This window comes from Onychomys torridus, unplaced genomic scaffold, assembly GCF_903995425.1.
Source record: "Onychomys torridus unplaced genomic scaffold, mOncTor1.1, whole genome shotgun sequence".
Lineage (NCBI taxonomy): Eukaryota > Metazoa > Chordata > Mammalia > Rodentia > Cricetidae > Onychomys > Onychomys torridus.
The window spans coordinates 13,252-27,933 of NW_023413146.1; the positions used below are offsets into that span (position 1 = coordinate 13,252).

Genomic DNA, 14,682 nt, shown 5'->3' on the forward strand with positions numbered 1-14,682 from the left:
ACTTTCTATACAGCATTACTACATTTCAGCCTCCATTTCCCAGGTTGCCTTTCTCTATACCATCCCTACATTCTGGACTCCATTTCAGAGGATGCCTTGCTGCATAGTACCATATAGGGGGATTGGGATCCATCCCTGGTGCATGGGCATGCTTCTGGGAATCTGGTGCCTGTGATGTGACACCTTGCTCAGCCTTGGTGCAGTGGGAAGGGGCTTGGGCCTGCCTATGCTCAGTGTGTCAGGCTCTGCTGACTCCTCTGGGAGACCTTGATTTGGGAGATGTGGGGGTGTGGCATGGTGTGGGAAAGAAGGCTGTGGTGGGAGGAGGTGAGATCTGTGGGTGGTATGTGGAATGAGTAGAAATTTTCTTAATAAAAAAATGAAAAAAAAATTCATGACTACTTTCTCTTGACATTGGAGAGTAGCTGGGGATCCAAAGCCAGGGATGTTGACCAGTTCTGGGGAAAGCAGACTGCTCCCATCATTGTGTGGGCTCTGTGGCATCATCAGACGCTGGGGGTAGGCAGGCAACAGTTGGAGAAGTTGGTAGGGACTTTTGGGTGGGGATGGGGGGCTGTGGGTTGCCAAATAAAATACAGAATCTTTATTAATTTTATTTTTCTTCCTTTTATTTTATTAAATTTTTTACTCATTTTTACATATCAACCACAGATCCTCCTCTCCTTCTTCTTCCTTGCCCCCAGTCTTTCCCCTCAACCTTCCCCTGATTCCTACTTCCTCCAAGGCAAGGTCTCCCATGGGGAGTGAGCAGAACCTTGTGCATTCAGTTGTGCCAGGTACAAGACACTCATCCCCACACCATGGTTGCCCAAAGTGTTCCACCATAGACTCTGGGCTCCAAAATGCCAGCTCATGTACCAGGGATGGATTACAATCTCACTGCCTGGAGGCCCCCTAAACAGTTCAAGATAAACAACTGTTCTGCCTATCCAAAAGGCCTAGTCCAGTCCCAGGGAGGATCCTTAACTATTGGAACCTTCATCCAGTGACTGATGGAAGCAGATGCAGAGATCCACGTCCTGATGCCAGGCTGAGCTCTGGGAATTATTACTTTTCATTTAGACAAAAAGGGGGAAATGTGATATTTTATTTGTGGACATTTTGTGTTAAGTATTTGTTGAATTTAAAATTTTCTTTGATGATTTCTTTTATTGTATCTTCAATGCCCAAGACTATCTCTTCTATCTCTTATATTCTTTTGGTAATACTTGTTTCTACACTTCTGGCTTGTTTACTCAGATTGTCCATTTCCAGCCTTCCTTCAGTTTGTGTCTTCTTTGTTGCTTTCATTTAAGTTTCCAAGTCTTGAAATGTTTCCCTCATGTGTTTAATTTTTTTCTTGATATTTAAGAGATTTATTGATTTCTTCCATTTTTGTATGTATTTCCCTCCATTCCTTTGAGGGTATTTTTCATTTCCCCCTAAAGTGTCCCAATCACATTCATGAAGTTATTTTAAGGTTGTTTTCTTCTGTTAAATTTACATTAGGATGTTCAGGTTTTGCTGTTGTAGAACTGTTCATGTCTGGTGGATCCATGTTGCTCCTTATGTTGTTGAATATATTCTTCTACTACACTCAACCCATCTCATGCTCCACAAGTGAAACCTGTGGCTCCTGGAGTTTCTGCGGCCTCAGGAGATTCTGCTTCCCATTTGCTGGGGCTCTTCCTCCATTTGTAGCAGGTGAGGCCTGTAGCTCCTGTGATCATTCTTCCATGAATCAGTGCATGTGGCACCTCTGGCTCCAGTAGTTCCTCTTCCACCAATTGGTGCAAGTGGGACCTTTGCTTCTGATGGTCACTCTTTCAACAACTGGAGTATTTGGGGCCTTTGGTTCAAGTTGTTACTCTTCCACATATCTGTGCAGGTGGCGACTATGGTCCCAGTGGTCACTGCTATGGTGGAATATGGTGGCATGGGGAACATGCTGTGGCCCAGTCTCTGAGGCTGTGGTGGGTTGGGAAGGGGCATGAAATGTGCTCTTATGGCCTAGGATCTAGTGAGAAGGGCTGTAATATTGGAAACTAGGACACTCATAGTTTCCATCAATCAGTGCAGGGGAGTGCTGTGTGGCATGATGTCTTAACAGAGTTTTAATTTGCATTTCCTTGATGGTTGAGCATCTTTTAGTAATACACATTTTTTATTCCATTGGCCATTTTGTACAATATATTTTGTGGAATCTGATATTTTTTGAATTTTTCTTGATGAGGATTTCATGCAGAAGAACTGTATTTACAATATTTCCACCACATCCTCTCCTTCTACCCCATCTCATGTTCCTACCCTCTATCTAAGAATTCATATATTTTCTTTAATATTATTTTTATATACCTAGAGAGATAGATATGTGCACACCGACACATAAAGAGACACAAACAACTGTTGAGTACAGTTACTGCTTCTAGCTTAAGCTCATCTGTAGAGAGGATGCAATCACCATTTCTCAGCACCATTCATTGCCTGTAGTTCTACATGTAGAGGTGTGGACATGTCAGAATTCTCTCATCTCTTTGGCAGGTCTACTTTTCACTGTGTAGGCTGTATTTTTGCAACAAATTTGTTAAGATATCATAGGTTAAGTTTCATTGCCATAGAAAAGACACTCCTCAGTAGGCACCATAGTCTTCTAAGTCTTCCTGGTCTTAGTGTCTTTCTGCCCTTTCCAAAAAGTTTCTTGTTCCCTATGTGTTGGGCTCATGGTGTGTGTGTGTGTGTGTGTGTGTGTGTGTGTGTGTGTGTGTGTGTAATCATGTTGTGTATCCCATTTGTTCCTCATCTATTGACAAGTTTGGGGTTTTTGCTTTGGATTCAGTGTATTGAAGAAGAAATTTATCATCAGTGGCCAGGGTTATGTTTATCCAGGCATAGAAGAATATGTTTCCAGAATTATACTGATTCAGAAAAAAGGAATCATTGGTTCAGCCTTAGAGTCTAAGACGTCACTAATTATAGGCACTTGGCTAGGTTTCTAGTAACAAACATACATTCCTTTCTGTTGAGTGCCTTAAAGATGACTAAACAAGTGTTGGTTACCCCAGATACAACTTGCCACAATCACATCTTTAAATATATTTTGCCATGATAGTCTTTATGGTGGTTCATAGGGTTTACTGTCGTAGAATTATTTGCATCTGTCTCATTTCTTAAAGATTTATTTATTTATTTATTTATTTATTTATTTATTTATTTATTATGTATACAGTATTCTGCCTATGCACCAGAAGAGGGCACCAGCTTTCATTTTAGATGGTTGTCAGCCACCTTGTGGTTATTGGGAATTGAGCTCAGGGCCTCTAGAAGAACAGCCAGTGTTCTTAAGCTCTGAGCCAGCTTTAGAGGGGGCTGGCAGTAGGATCAAAATCTATTACTGGTACATGAGGGGGTTGTAATTCACTCCCTATGGTCATAAACCTCATGCAGCCTTGAGGCAGGGGGAAGGGTCTAGAATTGTCTCTACTGGATGTGACTCCCCATGGGAGGTCTTGCCTTCTTGTTGTTGGGAGTGAAGGAGTGTTGGGAGGGGGGAAGCTGGGGGTGGGAGGAGGGAAGAGGGGAATCTTTGATTAGTATGTAAAATGACTGGAATTTTTTGCTTAATAGAAAAAAATGTGTTTCCCTCTTGGCAGTTTTTAGTACTTGCAAATACTCTGAAAACTAGTCCTCAGGGAGGCAGCTTCCCAGTCAATTCCATCTCAATATGTGCATGTTGTGTCTGAAGTTTGTGGTGACTTCAGCAATAAGGAATATTTTCAACTTCTGGGAAGCAATCAGATGAGTGTTCATAGTTTATATGTTTGTGAGCATATTTTGGATTCCCCTGAAAAATGACCTACAGAGAGGTTTTTCATGCCTGACATGGAGATTCATGTAAGATGGTCTGTGTATCTTGGGGAATTGCTATCAATCCAAAAGTCCAATTCATTTAACATTTATATGTAAACACACACTCAATAAGTTATTTCATACATTTATTTCTAATTTTACTTTTTATTAAATCTTTATTTCAAATACTACATTTTTATATTTTCACTTCCATTAATGGCTCCCCTATCCTCCACAAATATCTATGAATCCAATTTCATATTTTTTCTTATCTCTCTTAAACAAAGCAAAGAATAAATGGAAATCATAACAAATAAGCAAAAAGAATAAAATAAAAGAATGCCCAAAGAAAACAAAATCAAACGAAGCCTCCTTTCCAAAACACACATGAAATATATCTTGTGTGGCCTATTACAACAGAAGGCATAAACATTCCTGGGAGTGTGGTTGAAATAACCATTGAAACACCATTCTAGAAAATGTTGTGTCTTTTGCAACAAGCAAGAACTGCAAAATATTTCTTATTTAGGGATAGGATTTGAGTCTGTTTCTACTTGCTAGTACTGTGATATTTTTGGCTGGTGCCACTGCAGATCTTATATATGTTTCCAACACTATTGTGATTTCATGTGATTGTCCAGTCCCGTCGATTTCTAGAAGGCAATGTTTCCATGAAGATGTCCACTACCTCTGCCTCTTGAAATGTTCCCATCTCTTTCCATATAGATCCCTGAGGCTTGTGGGTTCGGATTTCTCTATAGTACCAGCTGCTGAGGTGATGTTCCAGGGGACAACACTTATTTCTGTCATCAAATATGGAAAAGTCTACCTGTTGCCCAAGTAGAAGCCCTACTGACAACCATGCACATTGCTAGAAAGTACTCTTCAGGATACCACATAGAAAAATAGGTGGGAATAAAGACTAATAGGGTCCATTTATGAATGATTCCTTCCATTAAACATGTACTGAGAACTAAGCAATCAATCCATCTACAAAACCCTCCCAACCTGAGGCTCAGGGATCATTGAAGAAGGAAGGAAAGTTCTTGAGAGCCAAAAGTTGAGGGAGATTCCTGTGAGAATATGTGAACTATGAAGAGCAGAATGTATACAGTAAAGTCTCATCCACATTACCACCAAAATGTAATGGAAACAAGGATGACATTGTGAAACTTGATAAACTGGATGGGAAGAGATGATCATCCCAAGGAAATGGAACAGAGACATTTTAAGTGTCACCTAAAACCTTAAAACTATGAATGGGTCAATAAAGTGATTTATCCCTGAAGTTTTGAAGAGAATTTAAATCTGGTCTTATGAAAATAACATAACATTTTGGGACAAAGATGCACCCTAACAATCCGGCACTGGAGGCCAAGATGGAGAAGACCTCCACAGCGACCATGACTTTCCCCTTGGTGCTGTGGTAGACAGGGAGGAAGGTGACCCAGACACTACAGAACACCAGCATGCTGAAGGTCAGGAATTTAGCTTCATTGAATCTGTCAGGAAGATTCCGGGCCAAGAAAGCCACAGTGAAGCTCCCCAGAGCCAAGGAGCCCAAGTATCCCAGGACAAAATGGAATGCAATGACTGAGCCTTTGCTGCACACAATGATGATCTGTCCATGTTCAGAGTGTGTATCTGTGTCAATAAATGGAGGGGACGTGAACAGCCAGATTCCACAGAGAATGAGTTGGACCAGGGTGCAGATGGGAATGACAAATTTAGGTGCCCCTGATACCAGTATCCCTCTCATCCTTTTTCCTGGAGTCGTGAGCTTAAAGGCCAAGACAACCGTAATAGTCTTGGCCAAGACTGTAGACAGAGCCACTGTGAAAAAGACTCCAAATGTGGTCTGCTGAAGGATGCACGTGACTATGTGGGGATGCCCAATGAAGAGCAATGAGCAGAGGAAACAGATTGTGATGGAGATCAGTAGGATGTAGCTGAGAATGCGGTTATTGGCCTTCACAATGGGAGTGTCATTGTACTTCACAAAAGCACCAAGAACAAGAGCTGTGAGGGCAGAGAAGCACAGGGACATGCAAGCCAGAGTCATCCCCAATGGGTCTTCATAAGCTAGAAAGGAGACATGTCTTTGCAGGCAACGTGTGTGCTCTGTGTTGGAATACTGATCCTCTGGACAGTGCATACACTGCTCCATATCTGCAGAAGGAAATTAAAATTTTCATCATTATAGTCTTAATCTTTTAGTGTCTGTATTAATCAGAAGATACCTCAATAACCATTTTGTGTTCAGTGATAATTTTTTCCTTGTTGCTATATGGAGCAGGGAGGTCAGGGTGCTTGGTAGCAATCCATGTTGAGTGATGGAAATCACCACCTTCACAATAAAGGGACCTGAGAAGCTTCTTATTCCCATTTATCAACTTCCATATTTATGAAAGTTTTTAAAAATAAGAAAAATACTTGGTTTCTTAGGGCTTATAAGTGGTAATAAAAAACAGCTCAGATTGATTAATTTCTTAAACATTATACTTATTATCTACAGATCTTTGTACTATGAATGTGTGGTGGTTAAAGTGAGAACAGCTCCTATATACTCAGAGATGTGATTACTTGGTTACTAGGGAATGGCCCAATTTGAAAAGATTAAAATATGTGTTCTATTGGAGTAGGTGTGACTTTGTTGGGAGAAGTGTATCACTGAGGATGGGTATTCATTTTTTCAAAAGGTCAAGTGAATCCCAGTGTCTCTTTCTTCATGCTCCTGAGAATCTGGATAAAGAACACACATCTTCTTCTCCAGAACTGTGTCTCTCTCTGTTCTGACATTATGACAATGGATTAAAACTGTAAGCAAGCCTCAATTAAATGCTTTATTCATAAGTCTTGTCGTGGTTATGGTGTCTCTTCACTGTAATAACACACACTAAGACAAAAGTAATATGGAGGAGTGAAATATTGCTGTGACAGGCCTGGCCATGCTTCTAGTTGCCATAATGTGGAATTTGCAACTATGGATTAGGAAAGCAGGTGAATGTTTTAAGTAATGCTTCATGGGTCATGCTATTGGGAACATGGAAAGCAGTTCTGAGGGACATTCAAACAGTGGAAATGTCTGAAACCCAAGCAGTTTTATGGGCATAAAAATTAGTAAAATGGCTGAGAGACTGTTCCTGTAATAATTTGACTAAGAGTGTGGTTCCTATTTGCCCTGGTCCAAAAATATGCCTGAGGCCAAATTGAAGAGTTTTGAATTAAGAAGATGAGGAAATCTTAAGATACTCTAGTGTTGACTTCCTTACATGGTTATTAGCTGTCATTCTTATTCAAATCCATAATGAAAAAGTTGTTGAGCATGGGAAAATAATAAACAAATGGTTTGAGAAGAAAAGGAGCCTCAGGAATTCCAGAGTTTAAAGAGATAAAAAAATTTAAAGAAAAGTATGGTGATATTTTATTTGTAGTGAAATGTGATTTTATGTGTATGTTAGTAAATAAAGTTGTCTGGGGGTCAGAGCTAATAGCAAGCCATAGCAGAACTTGGGCGGTGGTAGTGCACGCCTTTAATCCCAGCAATTGGGAGGCAGAGCTAGGCAGGATCTCTGTGTGTTCAAGAATACAGCCAGCATGGAGACACACACCTTTAATCTCAATACAAACCATAGAAGATCTGGAGGTCTGTACGGACAGGCAGTGATGAGGAGGTCAAGTGGTTGGGTTTACAACCAATGATAAGGCAGAACAGAAAGTCAATAAAATCAAACACACAGGAGGTAGATCTCTTGCAGAGAGGAAGGACAGCAGTGGCAGTGAAGGGTAGGGTAGGGTTTTTAGCTCTTAGCTATTGCTCTGACCTCTTGGGCTATTAACTCTGCATTTAGCTCTGTGTTTCTTATTTAATAAGATCATTCATCTACAGAAAACCTGCTGTTAAGTGGAATAAAGGTAGTGGCAACATCAGGGCAAAAACCCTCTCAGCTAAGCTTCCAACTTTTGAAATGAAAAACATTAGGTTTTGTTGAAAGAAATCATCCAATATAAAAATCAGGTAAACTCTATTTGAACAAGGGGGCCAAGTTCCCAATCTAATAAGCAGAAAACATTGGAAGATTTGGTCACATGGTTCTGGCTTTGAGAAAAAGATAGAAGATGGTGTGTGTGGAACCTTCATCCATGGCTAAGTAAGGCCACTAGGACAGGTATTTGTCCAATGTGTCCCTGCATGGAGGCCAAACAATTCCATTAAGAGAAGTGAGAAAGGTGAAGCCTAGAATTTATTAGAAATCCCAAGATTTTGGAGATGCCAGAGTCATGGGTAGCTGCCAAGGTACCTGCAGACAGGGTGATGAACCAGCCCAAGAGAGTGTAGTTTGTTGCAATCAACAAAACAGAAAGATGTTCGAGAACTGAAGAGTGCTTTAACAACAGACATGGAGATGCAGAATTTGGAGTTTGCCCTGTAGGACTTTTGATGTTGGACTAAATGCATTTTAATTTATGATGTGCCTACAAACCTAGGGGCACCAGGGACTGTTATATACTGGTTTGAGTGAGAAGGAACCCCATAGGCTCTTAGATTACTATGCTTGTTCTCCAGGGAGAGGCATGATTGAATAGGATTAAGTGATTTATTCTTGTGGGAGTACCTGTAGCTTTTTTGGAGGAAGTGTGTCATTGAGGCTGGCATTTGGTTTCTCAGTAAAGACAAACAGCACCACTTTCTCTCTCTTCCTTCTGCCTGAGGATCTGGAAAGAGAACATTCAGCCACTTCTCCAGAACCATACCTGCCTGTGTGCTGGCAGGCTCCTTGTAATTGCAATAGTGGACTAAACTTCTGATAGTATCAGTGAGCAACAATTGAATGTTTTTCTCAAAAAAATTGTTCGTGTTCATGGTTTCTCTTCAAAGCAATAGAAGCATGCTCAGATCACAAAGGCAGGAGATAAAATGCCATGTATGTGAATTTAGTTAGAGCCCCTACTCTGTATCTTCATACAGAGTCAATGATTGACCATTCTCTCAGGTACACACTGTTTGCATAAAGCAATATTTTCATTAAAGAATCTGTATTCTCATTCACCAAAAGGCCCTTTGTTTTAAGTTCATAACATCAACATTTAATATAAATATTTGGACAAAGGGACATTTATTTTTTGTACTATGTTTTATTCCAGTGATATCTGGTATGTGAATATGTATACATTCACATTTTCTTTGGTTCTTGCCATTACTCACCTGTTTATTAGAAGAAAAAATCGAAATGACTCATGAATTTTTAATGTTACAAAAATAAATATAAATTTTTAACATTGTATTTAAAATTAATACATACATATAATGTATTTGAATTAATATACCTTCCTAGTATTTTCGCTATTGACTGGAGAATGGAGTAGATATGTCACTGTGTTTCAAGTGAGCCTAATGCTGGTACTGAAGGGAGAAATGAAGGGGATATAATTAATTCTAAACTAAAATAAATTAAGTATATGATTATGTTTATATGGTATGCATAAATGTATACATATGGTTTTATGTGTGAGTGATTTTTGCATGTCAGTGTGCACACACATGCATCTCTGCATGTATTTGTGGTTCAGAAAACAATCATCAGGTGTTTTCCTTCAGTTCTTTCTCTCTTAGAAAGTCTCTTTTTGTTCCCAACTACACTTTCCAAGCTAGATGACATGTAAGATTATGTCTATTCTGAGTACTTTCCTTATCTCTTGGTAGGATGTGATTGCTGAAGAACACTCTCATATCTTGAGGTGTATTCTTGGGATCTGAAATCTCATCCTAATCATTTCACAATAATTGCTTTGTTCTGTAAGCTATTTCTTAAGATATTAAACATATTTCATTAAACAACAAGAGTCTGAAACTCTCTGGTTCTCATCAGTGACAAGAGGTCCTCATTAGTGCCAGGTGGACAATAATGTGGACTGGCTGATCCTGTTTTACGTTCAATTTGTACAAATGGTGAAGGAAGATTAGACATATGAATTGCAATAATGTGTTCAAAAGTTTCTTGTAGAATAAATTATAAAATATTCCTGTTTTTTATTAAAGATTTTTTAGAGTCAGTGTCTCTCTTCCCACCCAAAAAAATCCTGCCTCTACGACCTAGGCCCTGTGACACAGCCAGTCCTGGGAAGCCCCACGAATCTCTGCCCCAGTTGCAGGCCAGCAGAGAAAATTTCTGCATGAAGGTCCCCCACTAAATCCTCTCATCAGATCCTGCAATCTACAAGACACAGACCCTACCCCAATACCCATCCACCTCTGACCCAAGTAACTTCCTGAGACACAGAAACCAAATTGCCAGCTCTCATTGGACCAAGAGTATCTCCTGAGACACAGCATCTGCCAGTTCTAATTGGACCAAGAGACACTACCTGAGACACTGAATCTGTCAGCTCTGACTGGACCAAGAGCACTGATAAGACCAAGAGTGGCTCCCTGATTCACAGAATCAGCTAGCTTGGATTGAACCAAGAGCACATGCCTGAGATATAGAATCTAGAAGCTCCAATTAGATCAAGAGCTAAGTTTAGACTCAGAGGGGCCCCCAAGACACATACATAGCAAGCACAGAGTGTACCAATAGCAGCTTGCTCAGACACAGGCACCTCTTGCACCTATTGGAGGAAGAGATGTGCAGACATCAGTGTAAAAAAACATAGAACAACATAAAGGGCAATATGGCATCACCAGAACCTAGCCCTTCTACAACAGCAAGACCTAAACATCACAATGTAGCAGAAGCAGAAAAAAGCAGCCTTAAAAATAACTTCATGAAGATACTAGAGGCCTTTAAAGAACAAATGAAAAATTCCCTTAAATCTGAGAAAAAGACAAACAAAAAATGGAAAAAATCAATAAATCCCTTAAAGAAATATAAGAAAACCATGAAAAAGCAATTAAACATATGAAGGAAACTGTTCAAGACTTATTCTGAGTGAGGTAACCCAGGCTCAAAAGGACAAACATGATATGTGCTCACTCATAAGTGAATACTAGGTGTAAAGCAAATGATAACCAGACTGTATCCCACAGCTCCAGAGAAGTTAACTAACAAGGAAGACCCAAAGAGGGATGCACCAATCACACTAGGAAGGGGAAATAGTTGAGATTTCCATGAGTAAACTGGGGGTGAGGGGTATCAATAGAGGGTAGGGTATGGGGGATGAGAACTTAAGGGAATTGGATGGTCAAGCTGGAACAGGGATGGAGGGAAAACACAATGAAAGAAACACTATGATAGAGGGAGAAGTCATGGAGATAGAGAGAAAATTGGTAAAAGGGAAGTTGCCAGGAATCCACAAAGATGACCCCAGCTTGGACTACTAGAATGAGTGGTGAGGGTGCTTGAACTGGCCTACTCTAGTAATTGGATTGGTGAATACCATACTGTTGTCATAGAGTCTCTATCCAGTAACTGATGGAAGCAGATGCAGAGTCCCCCAGCCAAACACCAGGCACTTTTCCAGGAATCCAGTCAAAGAGAGAGAAGAGGGTTTTTATGAGCAATGATATCAAGACCATGATGGGGAAACATGCAGGGATGACTAAATCAAACTAGTGGAAACTCATGAAAGTGGGATCAATGGCTGTAGAGCCTCCATGGGACTGGACTAGGCTCTCTTCGTGGTGAGACAGTTGTGTAGTTTGATTTGCTTGGGAAGCTCCCTGGCAGTAGAATCAGAATCCATCTGATCCATGAGAGGGCTCTTTGGAGCCCACTACCTATAATAGGACAACTCATGCAGCCATTAGGCAGGGGGAAGGGCTTGAACTTGCCTCTACTGGATGTGCCTCCCCATGGGAGGCCTTTCCTTCTTGTTGTGGGGAATGGAGTTAAGTTGGGGGGGAGGCTGGAGGAGGAAAAAGGGGGATCTCTAATTGGTGTGTAATATGAATGAATTTTTTTTCTTAATGAAAAAAGATTTTTTTTTGAAAATATAAAATGTGTAACCTTCATTGTGTGAGCAAGATGTGTCATTTAAGGAGGACAGTTCAATATCTGTCCAGAGTTCATATTATGGCTGATATCAGAGAAATCATTCACTTATAATCACATATTTTATGTCTTCAGTTTCCATCCAGGATCTTTCTAGTTTTGAAAAGAGAAGACATTCCGTTTCAGCAATGTATTCTGCAGACAAACACATACCCGTCTCATTGGAAACATCATTTTCTGGGCACCAGACACAGTCAAAGCAGCAGTCTGCTGTGTGTTCCTGATGAAATTTCCTGAATCCAGGAGTGCATGTCACACTGCATGTAGAAGTCGGAAGCTGAAAGAAATAAAATAACAGACACACGTTACAAATATTGTTCTGTTACCATGCATTACATAGTATATTCAGGTATCTGAGCATTTTCTATAAACCTGCAATAAAGTTGAAGGCCCTAAAATATTTATTACATTTAGTCACATTGTATGTATTAAGTTTGATTGTAGAGAATAGAACTTGTGTTTTCCCTGATTGTAATGATCCAAAAGGCATGGTTAGGAGAAATGCATTGCTTCTGAAGGGTTTAAAACTCAAAATCAAGGATAAGGACTTAGGTGGGGAGAAGACAGGGTGGAATTATATAAAGTCATGGAATGAAGAAAACTAGTCATCTGATAGGAATTTCTCACAGGCTGAAAATTTTAAGTTAAAATAAAAGTTTGGGATCTAGAAACATGTTTCTGGAAACAATTACATGCTCTCCTTGATTAAACTATAAAGATGTTCACACAGAATCACAAAATTTCATGGGTTCTATCTAGTTACAAAATTTTAAAAATCTATTTTTTTTAATTTTGTATATCTGTTTCTGTGGTAGGAGATGAATTTAAATACAACCCTAGGTATTCCTGGATGCCCAAAGGATTGGATCCCCATGACTTGGATTTATTGGTAGATGTGAACCATCCAACACAGAGCTGTGTGAACTGAGCTTGGGCCCGTCTCAGGAGCAATGACTGTTGTTAACCACCAAGCCATCACTCTAATCCCACACATTTTTATAGCACCAATGTACTGCAAGGAATGAAAATGATGGTGTACTCACAAGTGTTGCTCCAATGGTCTGCTCCAAGTCTTCAGAAATGTGCAGTTGTTGGCTCTGTGGGAAATAGGAGGAGTAACCTCCTAGTTTCACCTTTAATCCAAAGCCTTGTGGGAAATTCCAAATGTTGTATATGTCATAGTCTGCACACAGTTTTCCTCTCAGATTCAAGTCCACCAGCTCTCCAATAGGGTTCATAAATACCCTGTTCTTCAGCAAAGAAGCCATCTAAGTGAGATACATCACTAAATGATTACCTGTGCTTATCCAGTAAGTCAAAGTGACAATGTGAATGACCCATAAGTTTCAATGTGTTCCAGAAAAGACAACTGTATTAAAGATATCCCATATAGTTAAATATAAGATATCACACGTGGAATTACATTTTTTATACTTCATGTGCATTTTTCATGGTGGAACTAGAAGAAATTTGTTACTTGCATGAAAACTGTCCAAAGGGATGATTTTACTTAAGTGTGTGAGGGTTAATTTGTGTATGTGTGTGTAGCATAAATTAATTTTAAAAAGTTAAAAGTTGTAAATTTAAGCAGTGAGAAAACTGGAAGATTTTGAAAGAAACTGATAGAATACTTATCATGACAACATAATATAGGTATAAGAGATAAAGGTAAATGTATTAACAACAAGCAGTCCTTATTATTTGTCTACATACCTAATTGGTACTTCATATAAATAATTATTTATGACATTTATCAGCACATATTTTGTGTATCTAGAAAGATATTCTTTTCTAGTTGTCACTTAACAATTTTATGATAAAATTTTCAGTGACTATTTCCAATATTGAACTCATTTGTTAAAATTTTGAGTGACATTCTCACAAAAATAAATGCTTTACATACAAAAACTTGTCATCTATTGAATGTTAATCTTATGAAGACCATTTATCAAAATAAAATATTTATTAGCGAGTTTTGAGAAATATAAATCTTTGTATTGAGAGAACCGTCCCTGACAATACATATGAACATTTGTGGGGCTATTTAAAAATTAATGATTTAAGCATGTTGGAAAATAAGATAATTTACCTGATGACAGTCACGGAATATTCCTCTGAGTACAGCTATAGGCTGAGAATCTACTAGTTGATAAACAATTTCATGGTAGGTGTGGGCAACAGCGTACACAGCATTGTATAAATTGTAACCTCTTTCACTCATGGCCATGTCAAATTTGTGTTTTGATAACCACTCTAATGTAGTGTTGAATGAATAATAATTCATTGAACTAAAGTTGGTCTCAGAGACTGAACAGTTATAATAATTCCACTTTGTTCTCATCTGAGAAATGTCTACTGGATATTTGGAAATGTTCACTATTTGCATAAAATTCCTAAATTTGGAAACCTTACCATGGTGGTGTGCAAAAGTGACAGTCCCTTGGAAGGGGTCAAGGCTGAAATCTTTCTTACTTGTGGTGACATCCCATTGTGAGGTGGTGACCCAGATTTTCTGTACACCTCAATATCCCCACCTTCTGAAGCTGACTTCTAGGTAGAGTTCATTTCCCCATAAATAAAGCCTTTGCTGATGATGCCATTATTTGTTTGTCATATATTCCAGCCCTTGCTGTGTATAATTGAATGTTATCTTGATCACATTCACACAAGCTAAGCAGACTCCATTTCTTTGCATCTCTTCTCTTAAGTCTGAGAGAAACTGAATCCCTTGGTCATCATCTGAGACAACCAGCCCTCCCAAGTCCATGTAAAATAAAGCATCAAAGAGACCATGGCCTTGGGCAAACATGTGTCCTTTTGTGCTATTTGGTAGACACAGGGAAAT

The 14,682-nt window shown here is 39.3% G+C and overlaps 1 pseudogene; it reads right to left on the reverse strand.

Annotated features, from left to right (window-relative positions):
* Positions 1 to 5,110: 5,110 nt before the first annotated feature.
* LOC118576159 lies at positions 5,111 to 14,675 on the reverse strand (annotated as a pseudogene).
* Between the last annotated feature and the right edge of the window lie 7 nt (positions 14,676 to 14,682).